Here is a 20,067-nt window from a genome sequence, read left to right on the forward strand (position 1 = left end):
CTCTTGCTTTATGTATACAAGCACCTAGATTTTAGGATTGACACCACTTATTATAGCAACAACAACAACAAAAATACCATCTTGACAGACACATCGACTACGGTCTCAAATGCAACTAAAAATCTGCAATCCTTGCTTCCAATGAGCACTATGCTTCATTCGTTAGCTTTATATCCAAGTTTTCTGGACTCCCAGGTAAGTTTAGGTTTCACAGAGGAAGCCACTTAGAAATGCATACATGTAACTCCAGTGCTCAGCTGGAGCACAATCTACAATTTCGAAGGGTTTCCTTTATTGGTGTCCCAGGTAAGCATGGCCCCAGCTTTCCCAGCTGCGACTGCAAGACAGGAGGTTGAAATCAAGAATCGTGACAAGATAGCATGTACTTCAATATTGATGCAAGAACTTCTGTCTATAGAGTGCATCAAGCCAAAATATAAAAGGTCTGCCAGAACCAACCTTCATTTTTCCAACACACACCACCGGGATGTACAAAATCATCAGACAGGATTAGAATAGATCTTAGTCCATATTTTGGGGCGGAGGGAAGAGGCAAATAATGTAACTTGGAGCACAGAATAAAATGAGGAATCTCTTTTAAACAGAAAAGGTGCTGCAGGAGACTGACCAGGGAAACCGATATGGGCTTTATTACACACACAGTTTAAACCCTCCACACCGATGTGTAAGTGTGGCGGGAACATCAAAAAAGATGGTGCTGTTTAAATGGCATTTCTGAAGTAATAAAAGACAAGTCAAAGGAGGTCACGTCATTCCTTGGTATGGCTGACTGAATTATCATATCAAGCAAGAATAATAATCCTTCCTGAAAGGGTGCAATGCACAGAAACAGCAATGCCAGCAAACTAGATTCCAAAGGTTTAGGTTATGACAAGATATTGAGGAAGTTAGATCCCTAACAGGTTAAAAATAGATAAACTGCAATAACTGAAATATACAAAATAATAGAAATGCTACCGCATCAAAATAAACTCTTCACTTGCCAACACAACTGAAAACTGCATGGAGGGGGCGTATTTTGGACTGAGAGTTCAGCTAAAAGGAACAGTGCATGTGTGCTGCAGAACACATAGAGAGTAGATTTTGGGAAAGTGCTCTCAAGCCATAAGGACTCGTTTTAGAAGGTCATGTTCTGAATAAGGAGAGCAACAATGAATGAAGTAAAACAGGGCAGGCAAGAAACCCATGGTGCTGCATGGATTTTCTTTTTAAAAATTTGATGCTCTTTGAAACTATTTTCTTCAGCTTCCCCATGTCTTTTTCAGATGCTCCCTGCTCTCATGCGGCTTCCCTTCAGATATCTCCCTCACTCTCATGTAGTTTACCCCATCTACTCTCTCACTGCTTCCTAACAATCTCATTTTTACAGATTCTCTCTTCAAAGCTTGACCCCTACCAGAAGCCACCCACATAAATATGCAACAGAAACAGTCTACTAAAAGCTATTCTTTTCCCAATCAATGGAAACATAACTGACACGAGGTCACCGGTAATTGAACGATCTTACTAGGGCTATGGATACCAACTGAGTCAGTATCATCGTGCAGACCTAAGAATGAGCAGGGAACAATGGCCCAATTGTCAATTTTCTATTCTCAAGGCCATTTCTATTTGTGTCTATTCAGAAAAATACAAGAAATACAGCTCTTTCAAATTGGAATTAAATATACCTATAGAAAACTAAAAATAAAGTAAGATTCTGCATTCTTAACCGTTTCCCTTGGAATGCAACTAGAATACAGAACTAGTTAACCTCAGCTCATACACTATTAGCAATAAATGGATCGTGGCCAAATACTATGCACAGATTGGCCTCCATTGTAATATACCTAATATACCATGAGTGTCCCGAATACAAACTATTGCCCAAAATGCTTTTCAGGATTGAATTCAAGTTAATGATCACTATATGTTTATGGTATAGCCCAGGGATCGGCAACCTTTGGCACGCGGCCTGTCAGGGAAATCCGCTGGCAGGCCAGGATGGTTTGTTTACCTGCAGCGTCCACAGGTTCAGCTGATTGCAGTTCCCACTGGCTACGGTTCGCTGTTCAAGGCCAATAGGGGCTGAGGGAAGTGGCGCGGGCCGAGGGACCTTCGGAACGTGGCCCGTTAGGGAAGTCCGCTGACGGGCCATGTGCCAAGGTGGCCGATCCCCAGTATATAAAAAAATGCTTGAAAATGTGAGGTGAACATAATCAATGACAGAAATAATTCCAAGAGGCATGTGACATCTTATTCATCTTAACCCTGAAATGTGCTGCCACCTCAAGGAGGGGTGAGGCAATCAGTAGGGGGTTGGGCTATGAGAGGTCCCACATTTTCTTAATTCAACTCTGAGTTAATAGCAAAGCTGATGTTTTGGTACACACCTGATGTTTTGGTACACACAAAATGAATGATTATCCTTGCAAGTAACATTTGTATTATCGAGTGTGGTATGTGCAAGGGCATATTTTTCAGGCATCAACTTACATTTGGCCCTTTCAGGTGAACAAATTAAAGCGGGCTAATTGTTAGGCTAATAACACAGGAACAGAAAAATAAAGACACACAGGTGAGGGAGAAAATATATAGTTTAAGTTGACATTTGAAATGTGACAGAGAACTCATGGGGCAGAGAGAGATACAGAAATGTTACTTGGAACAATGGGAACTGCAGAGGAGAAGGTGATGGGATTGAGAAGATACAGTAAAGAGACTGATATAAGACAAGTGGAAGGAGAAGAGCTCAGAAGACAAGAGACCATGCTCAAGAAGGAGCTTACATCAAGGCTATAAAGGGTTTTAAAAACAAAAGCAGGGTTGAAAAGCAGAATTTTGAACTGGATCCTGAAATTACTGGCTCCCCAGCCAATGGATCTGTCTGTCATTGTTAGATTGTAAGCTCTTCCAGATAAAGACTTGTCTTCACTTGGGTTTTACAGGACTCAGCACAATGGGGTCCTGATCATGACTGGGGCATTTGGGTGTTACTGCAATGTAAGTGACAGATACTATTTACTGAGTAACACAAAAGAACATAGCAATAATTTCTGAGCAATGCTCCAACATAGTCCCTTTGGCTTTATTTTATTTAAGCAAGAAACAGTGCCCTGTTTTAAAAAATTAAACAGGATTTGCTTAAATAAAGTAATACATATATTTGTCAGTATAGACAGAATCGAAAGATCAGCTGGTTTCAGTTAATTTATTTGTTTAGCAGGTACATCATTCTCTTTCTGACAGAAAAGTCTTTCGATGGTTAATTACATCAACTGGGAAAAATGAAAAAAAAGACTAAATAATTGCTGACTATAATTTGGGCCTTAAATAATAAAGCAATTAATGGCATTTTAGCAGGAGCACATTCTTGTCTCCGGAAATAAATCCATATTTCATCTCTTATAAATTGCTTGGTCAGCTTCAAATGAGCACAGTATTAATCTCTTTCCCATGCTGCTACAATTATCTATGATAAAGAAAGGAGGCCGAAGGTAATCCTGTGTTCTGTATGCACTGACACATCATTTTCATGGTACAGTATACTAATTTATTTCCAACAGAATAAACCTCGTGTAGTCCTCCTACACTGCTTGTGTGTCTGAGCACGCACCCCCACCCCATAGACACACCTATCCCCAATTAGCACTAAGATTGTAGGACTGGCAGGTGCAGCACATACAAACCATGCACAGTGGAATTTTGATGTCTATTGCATATTTCACTAATGGTGCAGCTGTGAAAATAGACAGTCACTCTATAATTAAGACATATTTTTATTCTGCCCCACCCTCAGACTCTGGCAAGCAATTCAGTCATTGGAGATAGTACATTCACATAATTCTTTATCATTTCAAATTAAGCCTTTCAGTTTGCATCTAATCTATACAAATGCCTAAAGGAACACTGTCAATTTAAGAATCATATAGCGTAGTGGTTCTCAAATTTTTGTACTGCAAGTCTCTGAGTGCAACCACCCCCTACCCCTTATAAATTAAAAAACTTTTTAATATATTTAACACCATTATAAATGCTGGATGCAAAGCGGGGTTTGGGGAGGAGGCTGACAACTCACAACCCCACATGTAATAACCTCACAACCCCTGTGGGGTCCCGACCCCCAGTTTGAGAACCCCTAATATAGTGTAAACTAACATTTCTTTACCTACACTACTCATGTCATCTTAGATCAGTGGTGGGGAACCTGTGGCCCGCCAGGGTAATCCTGTCCACAGAATTCGCTGTTCCTGGCCAATGGGAGCTGCAGGAAGCGGCGCAGACAGCAGGGATGTGCTGGTCACAAACCACGGCCATTGGGAGCTGTGGGCGGCCGTGCCTGCAGACGGTCAATGTAAACACAGTCTTGTGGCCCGCCGCAGCTTGCCCACCACAGCCTTAGATTATTAAAAATGAGAAAAAAACAAATCCACCTTATTTTTTAGTATCTGAGACAGGGTGGATAAAAATCAATGAATTTGAAAAAAAAATCTGATATTTTTTATTTAAATTGGATTTTTTTGATAAAATGCTTTTTGAGGAAAAAAACTAACAGCAGTTTTAATTAAGATACATTATAGCTCAAAGATATCTCATCTTGGAACAGAGATTATAAATTCTAATTCTATAGTATGAGACAATATATTCATGTAATGTTTAAGGAAAAATTTTGTAAATGAGTTATAATAGTTCATGGATTAGGGACCGAATCTTATGGGGTTCCAGAGGCTTCTGTATAGATTATTCAGGTTAATCTTTCTATCTACTCAATGGGACTCAGTGCTCAGTCTAGAAAATACCATTAGAGATGTTTAGTTTTGCAGTTCTCAAACTGTGGATGTGTGCCTCTGAAAGCAACATGCTTGTTAACAGCAAAAATGTTTTAAAATAAATAAATAAATATATGGGGGTGAGAAATAACAGACCTCAGCTCTATTGTCCCTCTGCAAATTTGTGTACACAGAGTCACCCCTTACCTCTCTCTAAAAGTGCAAAGTTTCAAAAAGTTCAATGAATAGAAGATTGTTGGAGACAGAATAGATCTGGACAAGGAGAAGAAGTCAGGAGATAAATGTGAGAAGCGAGGGACATATGCTTGTTTTGTTAAAATATTATATGTCTGCTGTTGAAGAAAAAAACCCAGAATACTTAACGTTGTTGCTTTAGTTAAATAAAACAATTTAAATGTCTGTCTGGTGATGTTCTCCTCCTAATCCAGCATGTCAAGAAAATCCTCCAAATATTAATGATTAACCTGTTGAATTGGAGATAGTTCACCTCCCAGTGACTTCATAAATATCTGCTTCAACTACCTTTGGTAAATGAAATAACCAAACAATCATTCATTTTCTGATAGAGCTGTAAAACTAATCTGAAAAGTTTTCAAAATAAATTACTGTTTTAAAAATGTATAGTGCAGGGGTTGGCAACCTTTCAGAAGTGGTGTGCCGAGTCTTCATTTATTCACTTCAATTTAAAGTTTCGCGTGCCAGTAACACATTTTAACATTTTTAGAAGGTCTCTCTCTATAAGTCTATATATTATAAAACTAAACTATTGTCATATGTAAAGTAAACAAGGTTTCCAAAATGTTTAAGAAGCTTCATTTAAAATTAAATTAAAATGCTGATCTTACGCCGCCGGCCCGCTCAGCCCACTGCCAGCCTGGGGTTCCGGTCAACCAGGCCGACAGCAGACTGAGCGGGGCCCTGGCTGGCAAGGGGCCGGCACCCAGAACCCCAGACCACCAGCGGGGTGAGCGGGGCCGGCGGCCGGAACCCCAGATCAGCAGTGCACTGAGCAGCTCAGCTGCTGCCACTCAGCCTGCTGCCAGTCTGGGGTTCTGTCCGCTGGCTCCTGCCGGCCAGGATCCCGGCTGCCGGCCCCGCTCAGCCTGCTGCCGGTCTGTGATCCTGGCCCTGCCCACATAGAGAGGGTACCTACCTTCTCCCTGGTTCTAGCCCATTCTCTTTCTCTCTCTCTGCACTGAGCTGAGGGTGGGAGTGTGCTGACAACAGGGCTGGGGGTGAAGGAGCAGGCTGGGGGTTGGGGTGCAGGGTCTGGCCAGGAGCTAGAATGAGGGAGGGGGCTCAGGGTTGGGGCAGGAGGTTTGGGGGTGGAGTGCTTACCTGGGCAGCTTCCATTTGGTGGGTGCAGGTGGGAATGTGTGGGGGTGTGTGCAGGAGCTCCCGTTTGGTGCTCAGGGTGTGGGTGGGAATGTGGGGGGTGCGAGAGTCAGGACATGGAGGGGCTGGGTATGTGTGGGGGGTGCAGGAGTCAGGGCAGAGGACATGTGAGGGAGGTGCAGGAGTCAGGGCTGGGTGTGTGTGAGGGGGGTACAGGAGTCAGGGCAGGAGGCTGGGTGTGTGTGAGGGGGCTGCAGGGGTCAGGGCAGAGGGCTGGGAGTCTGGGGTAGTGGGGGTGCTCCCAGCCCCCTGCCCTGAGCAGCTCACGGCAGGGGGCTGGAGGCAATATGCCCTGATTACACCCCCTGTCCCCACGGTCCCATCCCCACCTGTTCTCCGCCTCCTCCCCGGAGCAGCGAGCACGCTGCGGCTCCGCTTCTCCCCCTCCCTCGCAAGGGCCATCAGCTGATCAGCGGCAGGGAGGGAGAGCAGGGGGGGCAGGAACCAAGCATGCTGGGAGAAGGGGGGGGAGGAGAGGAACTTGCCTACTCTGCAGTAACAGCCAGCAGGACAAAGCTTTTTCACCCTGCCTCGGTGGGGCAGGATTTTTAATGGCACGCTGCTGCCTGCCGGGGTCCCGGCCTGACTTAGGCAGCAGCGTCCCATTAAAAAGCGCCTCGTGTGCCGTCTTTGGCACGCGTGCCATAGGTTGCTGACTCCAGTAAAGGGTGTACTTCTAAAAATGAAACCTACATCTATCTCTGAGTTGTGAAGAACATGTATTAAGGTTACAAAAACCAACAAGAATGCATTTTTATGTAGAAAACCATAATTAAATCGAGTCTTCCTGACTAGTGATTTAAATCAATTTGACTTGAATCACAGAAAAGCTGGATGAACACAAGTCCATGGGGCCGGATGCGCTGCATCCCAGAGTGCTAAAGGAGTTGGCGGATGTGATTGCAGAGCCATCGGCCACTGTCTTTGAAAACTCAGAGCGATCGGGAGCAGTCCCGGACGACTGGAAAAAAGGCTAATGTAGTGCCCATCTTTAAAAAAGGGAAGGAAGAGGATCCTGGGAACTACAGGCCAGTCAGCCTCACCTCAGTCCCTGGAAAAATCATGGAGCATGTCCTCAAGGAATCAATTCAGAAGCACTTAGAGGAGAGGAAAGTGATCAGGAACAGTCAGCATGGATTCACCAAGGGCAAGTCATGCTTAACTAATCTAATTGCCTTCTATGACGAGATAACTGGCTCTGTGGATGAGGGGAAAGCACTGGATGTGTTATTCCTTGACGTTAGCAACACTTTTGACACAGTCTCCCATAGTATTCTTGCCAGCAAGTTAAAGAAGTATGGGCTGGATGAATGGACTATAAGGTGGATAGAAAGCTGGCTAGATTGTCGGGCTCAATGGGTAGTGATGAATGGCTCCATGTCTAGTTGGCAGCCGGTATCAAGCGGAGTGCCCCAAAGGTCGGTCCTCGGGCCGGTTTTGTTCAATATCTTCATTAATGATCTGGAGGATGGTGTGGTTTGCGCCCTCAGCAACTTTGCAAATGACACTAAACTGGGAGGAGAGGTAGATACGCTGGAGGGGAGGGACAGGATACAGAGGGAGTTAGACAAATTAGAGGATTGGGCCAAAAGAAATCTGATGAGGTTCAACAAGGACAAGTGCGGAGTCCTGCACTTAGGACGGAAGAATCCCATGCACCGCTACAGACTAGGGACCAAATGGCTAGGCAGCAGTTCTAGCAGTTAGGGTGGACGAGAAGCTGGATATGAGTCAACAGTGTGCCGTTGTTGCCAAGAAGGCCAATGGCATTTTGGGATGTATAAGTAGGGGCATTGCCAGCAGATCGAGGGACGTGATCGTTCCCCTCTATTTGACATTGGTGAGGCCTCATCTGGAGTACTGTGTCCAGTTTTGGGCCCCACACTACAAGGAGGATGTGGAAAAATTGGAAAGCATCCAGCAGAGGGCAACAAAAATGATTAGGGGACTGGAACACGACTTATGAGGAGAGGCTGAGGGAACTGGGATTGTTTAGTCTGCGGAAGAGAAGAATGAGGGGGGATTTGATAGCTGCTTTCAACTACCTGAAAGCGGGTTCCAAACAGGATGGATCTAGACTGTTCTCAGTGGCAGCAGATGACAGAAGGAGGAGTAATAGTCTCAAGTTGCAGTGGGGGAGGTTTAGGTTGGATATTAGGAAAAACTTTTTCACTAGGAGGGTGGTGAAACACTGGAATGCATTGCCTAGGGAGGTGGTGGAATCTCCTTCCTTAGAAGTTTTTAAGGTCACGCTTGACAAAGCCCTGGCTGGGATGATTTAGTTGGGGATTGGTCCTGCTTTGAGCAGGGGGTTGGACTAGGTGACCTCCTGAGGTCCCTTCCAACCCTGATATTCTATGATTCTATGATTTAAATCAAATGCACGCTGATCTGAGGGCCAGATTTTGCTACCCTTATCTCACATTTATCTATTAAGTACGTCACTGAAAATACAAACAATTACTCACACGCTTAACTTTACCACTTAATGGAGCTCCTCCAACAGTAAAGTTAAGCCTAAGTGGAAGTGCTTGCAGGGAATCTAACACCATACTCAATGACTAAATACACTGAAACCAGTGGGACTACTTAAGGAGTAAATATAACTCTACAGAAGTAAAAAACTGCAAAACCTGGCATTATGTTTTTAGTTTATTTGGTTTACTTGTTTCTTGCATTCCTCTAAGCTATGACAATGGAAATTAATGGAATTTCACCAATTATAGTACATTTTGATTTCAGAATCTCAAGTACTGCAACACTAGGGTAGCAAACTCTGAAGGTGGGATATTGCTTTCTATTTTTTAAATGGGAACATTTTTACTGGCCTTAGGTTTTGTAACAGCTTGTTTAACATAGCCTAAATCCTGGGCCACATTTGACTTGACAGTATCCCTTTACAATCCTTTGGGAGTCCCAAGACACAAAGCATACAGGCCACAGAAAGATGCTGAAAGGCTGATATGAAAGTAATTTTTAGCCAATTTTTATACGACTTTCAGTATATTTTTCTTTAAAAGGGTTTTTCTAGGAAGCTTTAAAGGAACCTTTCAAGATATTAATCTACTGTCAGTTACTAAACAATGGTGTAAATCAATGTAGCTCCACTGAAGTTAATGAGGCTATGCAGATATACACCAGCTGAGGATCTGGTCTCATTATTTCATCTACAATTGTTTCAGCATCTCCTTCTTCCTACTTACAAACATACCCACATATGGAACATAGCATATGAGCTAATCAAAAACACCAGATTTTTATCCAAATTAGCCAACTCTTATTTATCTGTGTACTTAAGTGGCCCTATCACTGTCGTAGCTGCGTGGCTGTCAGAGGCTTAGCTAAGTGGAAACAAAGCTCCTGAGGAGTGGAAGAAGCAAGTCAGGGAGCCAGACCTGGCTTTCTGATTCTCAGGTTTACCCCAGCCTTGACGTCAGCAACTTTGAATCTCACAGCTGGTTGGGGTCATTAATGGACCGTGAGCTTGCGTAGCATTGCTACGGCAAAGCTCTGAAAGTCAGTGCACAGCCCCTGGCTTACTGCAGATGAGCTCCCATCTGACAGGGAAATTTTCTGTTAGGCATTTGCAGCTGGATTACGGCCGCTTTGCATCACTCTATAACACAGACTATGAGTCTGCCCTTAGCTCTGCTATACCCACAATTTATACATTTTTAAAAAAGATTAACTTCATCTCCTCCTCAACTCTCTCCCTGCTGTCACAATTAACCTAATCTAGGGCCTGGTCCTACAGACACACATGTAACTTTACATCTGAGACTAGCTCAACTGACTTTAATACGGCTACTTAGGAGAGTAGAGTTACTCCCATGTATGTTTGCTGGATTGGATCCCACATGCACATTTTTTAGGTGCTGACTGGATTTTTGTAAATTCTTGTCATAAAGTGTTTTAAAATCCCGTATCAGCACAGGTCAACTCTTTATCAATGGAACAAAGCTCACCTAGAAAGCCTTTGCTGCACACAAGCAGGTCACAGAGCTGAATGATGGAGCTCAGCCCTCAACTGGCCCATGTTTCTTTGCAGTCAGGTCACAGACACTACGCCAGAGTCTTCTGTGCTTCTTCCCACAAAAGCTGCCAAGCCACAGAACTGAAATTTCCCTACCTCAACACCCCCAATAAAAATCCACACCTCCAACTGACTCCTTCCCAAACACTCTCCCAACAGATGGGGCTTGCAGTATGCCCAGAAGGTAAACAAATTTGGACTATTTCAAAGAGGGAACAGGTGCAGGGAACGTGAGTGAATCCCAAGTCTAGGTGTCATCCTAGCAAACACTCTGTTAGGATCCTCCTTTCTGTTAGAGCAAGGAAATGTCAGCTTAAACATCTCTGCACGTTGCAACCATGACAGCACTGCATGGAGAGAGGTGCAATCTCTCAGGTGGCCCAGAGGTCCCAAGCTATTTACGGCTTAATAGGTGGGAGGATCAATATGTTAACTCCCCCTGGAAACCCACAGGCAGCCCTGGCAGATTCTGGAGCACGAGTATTGTGAATATGTGGAAGATATGGAGACGAACAGCAGACATAATGGGCACGCTTTCAAGACTGGCTTTCTTCTGCCTCCTGGCACAGATTCGTGCCATGGAGTTCTGCTCTGCAACATGCAGCAGGTGCAGTGCTCCCTTGGACAAGCTCGCTTCTCCTTGTCCCCAGTGCTCACAATGGAAGTTCAAGGTGCCTGGCCAGTGTGTTTGGGGTCCAGCCACCCAGCGTACTTATATGCAGGATTTGGGGCCAAGAGAATACCCATATGTAGAGCTCAAAATTTCAGATACATTAAATACACCAAAACCATGTTTATCTGAACCTTCTTCATTCAAAACTCCCTCTTAAACGCAAGTCAGATGATTCATACCATGTGCTCATGTGCTCAGTAACTGCCCCAATTATCCTAAGTCCCATTTAGCAACACATTTCAAGGACATCAAAATCATTTCAGATAAGACTGGTTTTACTTTATTTGAAAAGCAGCTCTTTTACTATGCTCTCAGGTCCAGACTTTGGTATTCTAAGCTTCCCCCGCAAGAGAGGATGACGTTACATCACAAGAGGCTAAAGTCGTGCATTTTGCTACTTCGCCCTAGGTGTGAGTTATCAGCTTTTGCAGGGAAAACACATGATCCTTGTCATAAATATAAAGGGAAGGGTAAACCACTTTGAAATCCCTCCTGGCCAGGGGAAAGCTCCTCTCACCTGTAAAGGGTTAAGAAGCTAAAGGTAACCTCGCTGGCACCTGACCAAAATGACCAATGAGGAGACAAGATACTTTCAAAAGCTGGGAGGAGGGAGAGAAACAAAGGGTCTGTGTGTCTGTCTATATTCTGTCTTTGCCGGGGATAGACCAGGAATGGAGTCTTAGAACTTTTAGTAAGTAATCTAGCTAGGTACGTGTTAGATTATGATTTCTTTCAATGGCTGAGAAAAGAACTGTGCTGAATAGAATAACTATTTCTGTCTGTGTATCTTTTTTGTAACTTAAGGTTTTGCCTAGAGGGGTTCTCTGTGTTTTGAATCTAATTACCCTGTAAGGTATCTACCATCCTGATTTTACAGGGGGAATTTCTTTATTTCTGTTTACTTCTATTTTTATTAAAAGTTTTCTTGTAAGAAAACTGAATGCTTTTTCATTGTCCTCAGATCCAAGGGTTTGGGTCTGTGGTCACCTATGCAAATTGGTGAGGCTTTTTATCCAACATTTCCCAGGAATGGGGGGGTGCAAGTGTTGGGAGGATTGATCATTGTTCTTGAGATCCAAGGGTCTGGGTCTGTAGTCACCTAGGCAAATTGGTGAGGCTTTTTACCAAACCTTGTCCAGGAAGTGGGGTGCAAGGTTTTGGGAAGTATTTTGGGGGGGAAAGACGCGTCCAAACAGCTCTTCCCCAGTAACCAGTATTAGTTTGGTGGTGGTAGCGGCCAATCCAAGGACAAAGGGTGGAATATTTTGTACCTTGGGGAAGTTTTGACCTAAGCTGGTAAAGATAAGCTTAGGAGGTTTTTCATGCAGGTCCCCACATCTGTACCCTAGAGTTCAGAGTGGGGGAGGAACCTTGACAATCCTCAATGTAGGTCTTGGCAGGCAAATAAAAGAACAAGCCTCAGCATCAAATAACTTTAAACGCAAGGCTGATTGAGCTTGAAGTACACATAGCTACAGGGCTCTGACTGTACCTAACACCATAATGTGCCCTGCCCCCCTGAAGTTACACAAAGTGCAAATCAGGGCAGAATTTAGCCCACGGAAAACAGTATTCTGCACTGGGCATCTCATTACCAGAAAGATGCTGTTGACAAATGGGAGGCTACTCAGAGAGGAGCCATAATTATGATTAGAAGGCTACAGAGACTGATTTCGGGGGAAAGATTAAAAGGACTACGTACGTATAGCTTGGTTAAATAAGGACAAGGACAGGACATGGTAGCAGTCCACAAACACAAAAAAAGTAAACACCAAAGGGGCAAGCATTATTTAGATATGTGAATGTAGAGAGTATAATTAAGACCAAGAGAACTCAATTCAGAGTGGGAGAAAGTGAAGATCACTATTCGGACTAACTCCATGACAGAAAGTTTGGTTTTCACTGTGGAATACTCTTCCCAGAGCTAGTAGCTGAAGCCCTTTCCCCTGAGTCATTTAAAATTAGGTCAAGGAACAGATTTAAAAAAAATTATTAAAGCTACTATTAGACGTATATAATACATAAGTTAAGAAAAGAGTGTCTGTATATCTGAGTATATACTACTAGACTGGCAGGGAGATGGAGTAGATCAGTGTTTTTCAACCTTTTTGATACCAGGAACCAGCTTGCTGCCGTCCTAAACTGTGTCAGGGAGATCTCAGGGACCGGCCCCAGTCCGCGGACCAGTTGTTGAGAAACACTGGAGTAGATGACGTAACAGGTCTTTTCCATCTTTAATTTCTGTGCTTATGAAAAAATAATTTACCAACCAACAGGCTAATAATAATGACATTGCCACTAGAAATAAAAATTATGGCAGTCTGTACACCAATACCAGAAGCAGAAAAACTGAAATGGGTGATCTAGAATGATTGGCCTGGGGAGGAGAACTCAACTATTTTAATTACATTACATATCCAGTGGTGGGGAGCGTGATTATCAATGGGACATGACACCTCCCGGCTACACAGTGCAGACTAGAGAATAAAAGTGAAGCAGCAACACGCTACATAAAGGATACCATGAATTCTAATGCGAAGAGGAATTCAGGGTGAGGAAGACCAAAGTATAGTTTGTATAAATACAAAACCCAGTTAATAAAAATACTAACAAAACAGTGAGGGATTTATTAATAGCCTCACATCATAAAAAAACTATCTAAAATCATGTGCTCACTGACGAAGACCACAAAAGCTTCGTAAAATGATAACTACTGTAACAGCCATAATGGCTTTTTGTATGGATTTTTATATTTTAAGACAACGTTAAACATGCAAGTGTCAGTAAATGCCAACGTTAAGATTTCACACATAGCCTTCTTAATGTGTGTACAATGAATGCGATTCCACTGTCATGCACTGGTTTAAAATAGAGCTATAACCAGCTTCTTGTCCCATGAAAAAGTGTTTGGACAAGCAAGTCTTTCCTCCCCAATGCTTTTTTTTTAAACTGCTAATACAGAGTCTCTGTATTAGCTTTGTAGAAGGCAGCAGATCTAGAAGAAACTACGTTTGTTGTCCTTAGTGCAGTACGAATATTCCTAATTAAATTCCAGTAGCCCTGTGGTGAAGTAGGTCTTGATAGTCCCATTTTACAGCTGGAAATACAAAGGGTTAAGTGACTTAAGTCAAAGTCAGCCAGCAAATTAATATTGGACCAAAGATGAGACCCAACAACTTCTCGCTTGTATGTCTAACCCACTATTCCACAGTGTAGTGCTGCCTAGGAAAGTCAATCATTAGACAGTTCAGTTTCCCTTCGATAATATGGGATTAATAAATAAATCCTTTGCACTTTTATAGCACCTTTTCATCTGTAACTTTCAGAGAATTGAAAAAGGGGGAAAACATGAGTAGACACATTTTACAAGACAGCATCGCAGAGCACACAGATCTGAAGCTGTTTTTGTGATAGGCACTGAGCTAGTGGATCTAATCTAATCTACCTTCCCTACACTGCAGGGGTGTTGCAAGGATAAAATATACTTAAGATTGTGAGGTGTTGAGATTTAAAATTTTTATTAAAGCTAATGTTAAAATTATATAATGCACAGGTTGAGGGAAAAAGTGTCTGTACATCTGGATATAGACTTCAGTGGTTCTCAAACTTTTGTACTGGTGACCCCTTTCACATAGTAAGCTGCTGAGTGAGACCCCCGCTATAAATTAAACACGCTTTTAAATATATTTAACACCATTATAAATGCAGGAGGCAAAGTGGGATTTGGGGTGGAGGCTGACACCTCGTGACCCCCCCATGTAATAACCTCACAACCCCCTGAGGGGGCCCGACCCCTAATTTGAGAACCCCTGTGCTAAATTATCCACAAATACAAAGTTTGTTTTTAAAAGTCATATGATACATATTGTACACAATCAGCTGAATAAATTTAAGAATAGAGTTTAGATATTACTATCCAAGTATTCGGGTACATCACTCATGAAAAGTGGTACAGAGATTTGGTTGTGGAAAGCAAAATACATCAATGAGTGAAGATTGTCCCTCAGTAATTGAGAAATAAGGTAGGTTGTCCATTTAGAAAATACAATCTATCAGGAAAGTCTTTCAGTTACTTCCTTACTGTGCTTCTCATCGGCACTCCAGCTCATCCCTCCTGGTATTGCCGATGTCTAGTGATGTGTTCTATGTAGATGTCCCTCGAACATCTGATGGCATCCGACACCATGAGTTGCCACATCGGCCGAGTGTAGCATTGACCATTTCTGCATTCTCGCAACACTCACTCTTTACTGGGGTCTCATGCATCCAAGGCTCCAATGATCAGCGCGTGTGTCTGAACCTGGTAACCCTTAGCTCTCAAGGTATCGGTCACATATTTCTCCACCTTTCGAGTACTACAATGATCATAAGTACCAGATAAGTACCGAAGACAGACAGATGGCATGAGACATGGATCTGTTACACCGAAGAGCTGGGTTTCATTCCCAGATCTGCCACAAACTTCCTATATCGCCTTGAGCAAATAAAACTTAATTTATTTGTGCATCACTTATCCCATTCCATCCCACTAAAATATCAGTAATTGTATCAGCTTAACTCTTGCAAGCCATGGAGTGAGGATTCACCAGAGATGAAGTACAGAAAATTAAGAGATGCTAGTCAAAGAGATGGGAACCCAGGACCTCCTGGGACCAGCCCAGTTCACATTCTCCTAGGCTAATGGGACTTTTGGGGAAATGAGGATGAGCAAGAGGAAGATCCCTTTAGCCACTTCTTTTTGAACAGTTCATACTATATCATGCAAGGTAGGAGACTCCCCTCAACTTGGTCCTGTGTAATAGATAGGAGTTGTTCCAGAGCTAAACAGTAGTTAAACTACTAGGCGACGAAGACAAAATTTTCACATCCCAGGTGCCCAAGGGGCAGTACTGTTATCCTAACCGTCACAAAGGCACAGTTTAAAAGCATAAGGAAGTTAGCAATAGCCTACTTAATTTAAATATCTTAAATCTACAGAACCAGCTTAGAAAACAATTCTCAAATACTGCCAGAGTCAAATGACAGCATATCCATAACCAAAAAAAAGAAAGGAAAAAAAAGGAAATCAAGCTAGCACGGTTGAATGGAAAAGAACAGTAGCTCATCACAGCTACGATATTGGCCCTCACAGTGTGGAAATCCAGCCCAAATTATGTCCACATGCTGAAGCAATCTACATTTTAGACTTTGGCTGATGGATTAGAGAGAACGAGAGAGAGAGAATATGAAGGAGAAAAAGCTAAATATGAGCCACACTTGAGATTTTCAAATAGACGTAAACAGAATGGTCAGAATAATTCCATAGGTCTGCTGGACCACTACAAGTGTAAGGCAGTGCTTGAAAAACTTACTCACAAAGGCCAAGTGAAAATCTGGGTGCACAAATGGACCAGTCCCTTTCAGCCCTATCCAGTCCTCCTGATTGATGCTGGAAGTGCTTCTGTTGAGCCAGCAGAAATAGCAGCTGTCCCCTTCTGTTGGGTTACTGATTCATGACTGGAAGTGCAGGAGAAGGGCAAGCCAACACTTACTCCCTACTCCACTTCCCCAATAGCCATGGTGATAGGAGATGGAACAAGGATTTCAGCAGAGACAGTGGTTACATGGACAATGCTTGTCAATAGCTAGATCTGTAGACATGGGAAGATGAAAAAATTTCAAGGTCAAGATGATCTTATTGTAATTAAAATAAGCGTGGCAAAAACACTACAGCAGATGTTCTGAGTTCAATGTAAGTCTTTTCTTGGAATTAAATACACAAAAACAAAAGAGGAACATTCACATAGCTCACTTTTGAGGATATGCTAAGAGATTGTTTTCTGCTATCTGCTCCGTCAGAATCAAAGCTCCACTAAAAATCAATGGTTTAAGTCTGTATCAAGTTATTATGGTGTAAGAATGCCAAACAACTTCTTTCAGTGACTGCTGAACTTTTATAGGTAAAAAAGTAGGAATTCACAAAAGCATAGCATTCACCTCCCATAAAATAATTTTCCATTACCTCTCTTCTCTCAATCAATCTACAGTTGAAAATTACATTATCAGAGAAGGTAAGGCGAGTGAGTCAACAAATCTGGTTTTAACAACAGCTCTGTTCTTGACTCACTATGTGATCTTGGGTAATTCAAGACCTCCTCATATCTCAGTTTACATGTGTGTGTATTGCCATTAGAAATATATAATTCTCCCCCAGTAAACAAGAGCTTAGTTTAATTTACAAGAAGTGCAAATGCGCTCTTTTGTTTCTACAACTGAAATATGAGTCTTTGATCAATACTCAGGTCAAGAATTTAAAATGTAACAAGCAATAAAAGCCTAGTTTTCTGGGACAAGGCCATTACTTTTTGGGGTTGTTCTCCTTTGAGAAAAGGGGATGAGAACAAAAACAGTCAACATAGCTGTTGCCTGCCTGTATTAATTCTATACCAGTTCCCAGAGGAGGACTGCCAGAGCAGTTTTCTAGTGAAGAGGCCATAGTATTATAATGCCTCTTGACAAGAGCAGGCATCCAAGCAAATACAGGTTCTAAAATATCTGCAGCTTACCAGAAGCCAGAGAGGAGTGGAAATTTGTAGGATGATGTATAAATGGGGGGAAGGGGGGAGAAGAGGGGGAAACAATTTAGGATTTGCAAGATTTAGCCTTTGGATTGCAAAAATGTGATCTTGTGGTCTTAATACTACATCACTGATTTACATCATATATTTGGATTCTGCAATATCTTCATTTGTTCTGAATCATCAACAATAGCTAGGCAACAAATGCACGACACTGAGTGCATACTCATGCGTGCACCCAGACAATTAGTTTTACATAGTATGTTTTAATATTTCTTGTACCTGCAGTCTCGGAGAACAAAAATTACAGATAAGCAAGCTTGCTACTGAGATGCTGCATAAATTAAAGATCAGGTTAATTTACAAGTTTAATTTTCTTACAGTGAAAGGGTGTGGGAGCACAGGAGGGAAAGCACGTTGTAGGTTCTCCCTCTCTCACCCTGATCAGATTTTCCCAAATGCTCTGCCATCTCCAAAAGCAATGGACCTGGGATACACAGAAAGTCCAGTGGGCTTGCAGCATTATTAATCTCTCAATTTGTTTTGCCACTCGTAATTCTACTATCCTTTATTTCAGCACCTGCACTGCAGCCAAGAGGAATGAAAGCTTCCTTCAGGATGGTTGCAATTATTATTTGTTAAGAGCAGACAGTGTGCCTATACCTAGACAAGACAGACACAAAAGATACACTCCCTAGCGAAAGAGCTCTCAAACTAAGCAGACTGAATGCAAAACACTTGGGAGATTAATGCAGACAAAGACTGGTTCTTAGAACATCTTTTGATTTTACTATTTTGCTAATGGATGGGTGACAGCAGCGCATACTGATGTGGGGAGCATACGTGGGTTTCATGGAAGGCAGAATGCCAATGTTCATTCTCCCTGGAGACTCAGTCTCTCTGATGTGACACCCACGCTCACACTGGCATCACAACGGTGCTAGCTACAATCTTGTTTGAGACTCCGTTGGTGGGATACTGTTTAAATATGCTTTAGCTAGCACAGGGCTAAGTTCCAACCTAATGCCCATTATCTCAAACTTTTTTTTCCCCAGGTTTTATTTATGGTGGAAGGGACCTGCATTGTCAGCTGCGCCACCAGGCTTGCATGCTAGGGGAATGTAAAGGTTTGATTAACAATTACAGCGCCTTATGCCTTGCATTGAAGCATAGTTTGAACACCACATAAGCGCTAGCTACTTCTGGCACTCCACAGCTAGCTTCAGGAGCTGGGGTCCAAGAAATGCGTCTTTGCATCAAGGATGTGTCACCTCAAGGGTTCCAATAGCTTTGACCCTCCCCACTACATACAGTCAGGAAAAATTCCTCTGCCCCGCTTCTTCGACAAATGCAAACTACCAGGTACATAAAGCTCATCTGACGCTACCACTCTGCACCGGCCCTGAGGTACAGCAACAAAGCAGCAGTAAACTAGGTGGCCAGAAATTGCTTCTGTGTTTTCTAAAATGATTCTTTAAATAAGGTCCTGGATGCTTTTCGAAAATTCATGTTTTAATTTCAGAGATATCTGTGCTGAAATCATTCAAAGGGTTAGTACCTGGATGCAATAATACTTGCTTTTATTTCAGTGGCCAATATACAGAAGGTATCTGAATTCTACCATAAGCCTATCTTCCATAAAAATACACTCCAAGTGAAAGCCTGATGCACACATGCTCTCAGACTGGAAGTACTGCGCCCCCCCCCCCCCCGCAATCTAGTTTATAAATTAAACAAATCAAAATAATAAATACTTTAAAAGGACATCTAGGGTCAATTCTGAAAAGTGCTCATCATTGATCTAACTCTGCTCCCATTCAAGTAAATGGGAGTTTTGCCTTTGACTTGGATGGGAGCAGAGTTAGGCCAATGCTTTGCACTTTTCAAAATCCCGCACAAAGCTTTTAAAGCCCTCAGATTTGATCTACCTTAAAACTAGTATAATGTGATGGGGAAAATCCTCTAGATTAAAAAAACCCAAGGTACTCTGCATTCGGTTTGCTTTTGAATCTACCACTTCATTGACAGGAAATTAAAACAAACCAGCGCCACGTACGCCACAGACTTTTAAAAAAATCAAAACGTTCTGTGCTCCATCTGTTGGCTCTGCAGCAGCAGCTAAACACTATTCACAGATTGTGCGGATATCACTAGTGATGTTACAGCACATAAAATATCCTCAATTCCAGATTAAATAAGATTTGTTCTACAACCTTCTCTTACAGATAAGACACTGAGAACTGGATCAACCTGTCCTCATTTTACACCCATGTAACGCTGTTACATCAATGAGGTTTCAAGTCTGTAACTGAGGGCAAAATTGGTCTGTGTTTATTTAAATAATGGTTAAGGTTATGTTAATATTTTGCCCCATCTTGCACTCCAAGAATATTCAAAGTTAATTGCATCTTTTGCTCGAACATATATGAAGATTATGTCTGCCTTAAAGAGACAGTGACAGCTATTTCCTCCAGCCATGTTACCAACACCACTTCAGATTTCAAAATGAAAGAATATCAAAAATCGAGTTTACTTAACTGCTTATTCTCTTTAATTTATATTTTTTTCATTTTACACTCAGCATGGGCAATGCGCTGGCAGGTTCTTCTGCACCAGTGC

The 20,067-nt window shown here is 42.4% G+C and overlaps 1 protein-coding gene across 5 annotated transcripts in view; it reads right to left on the bottom strand.

Annotated features, from left to right (window-relative positions):
• The window catches only part of BACH2 (BACH transcriptional regulator 2), a 261,959-nt gene that overhangs the window by 168,468 nt on the left and 73,424 nt on the right, over positions 1–20,067 (bottom strand). The window contains exon 1 of one of the 5 annotated variants that reach the window (XM_073336766.2): positions 16,243–17,735. The exons of the other annotated variants lie outside the window; for them this stretch is intronic. The gene's annotated coding sequence lies outside the window, so the exon portion shown is untranslated. Of the gene's footprint in view, positions 1–16,242; positions 17,736–20,067 lie in introns of those variants that run through there. 5 annotated transcript variants of the gene reach the window in all.

Source organism: Lepidochelys kempii, chromosome 3 (genome assembly GCF_965140285.1).
Source record: "Lepidochelys kempii isolate rLepKem1 chromosome 3, rLepKem1.hap1, whole genome shotgun sequence".
In the NCBI taxonomy this organism is placed as follows: Eukaryota; Metazoa; Chordata; order Testudines; family Cheloniidae; genus Lepidochelys; species Lepidochelys kempii.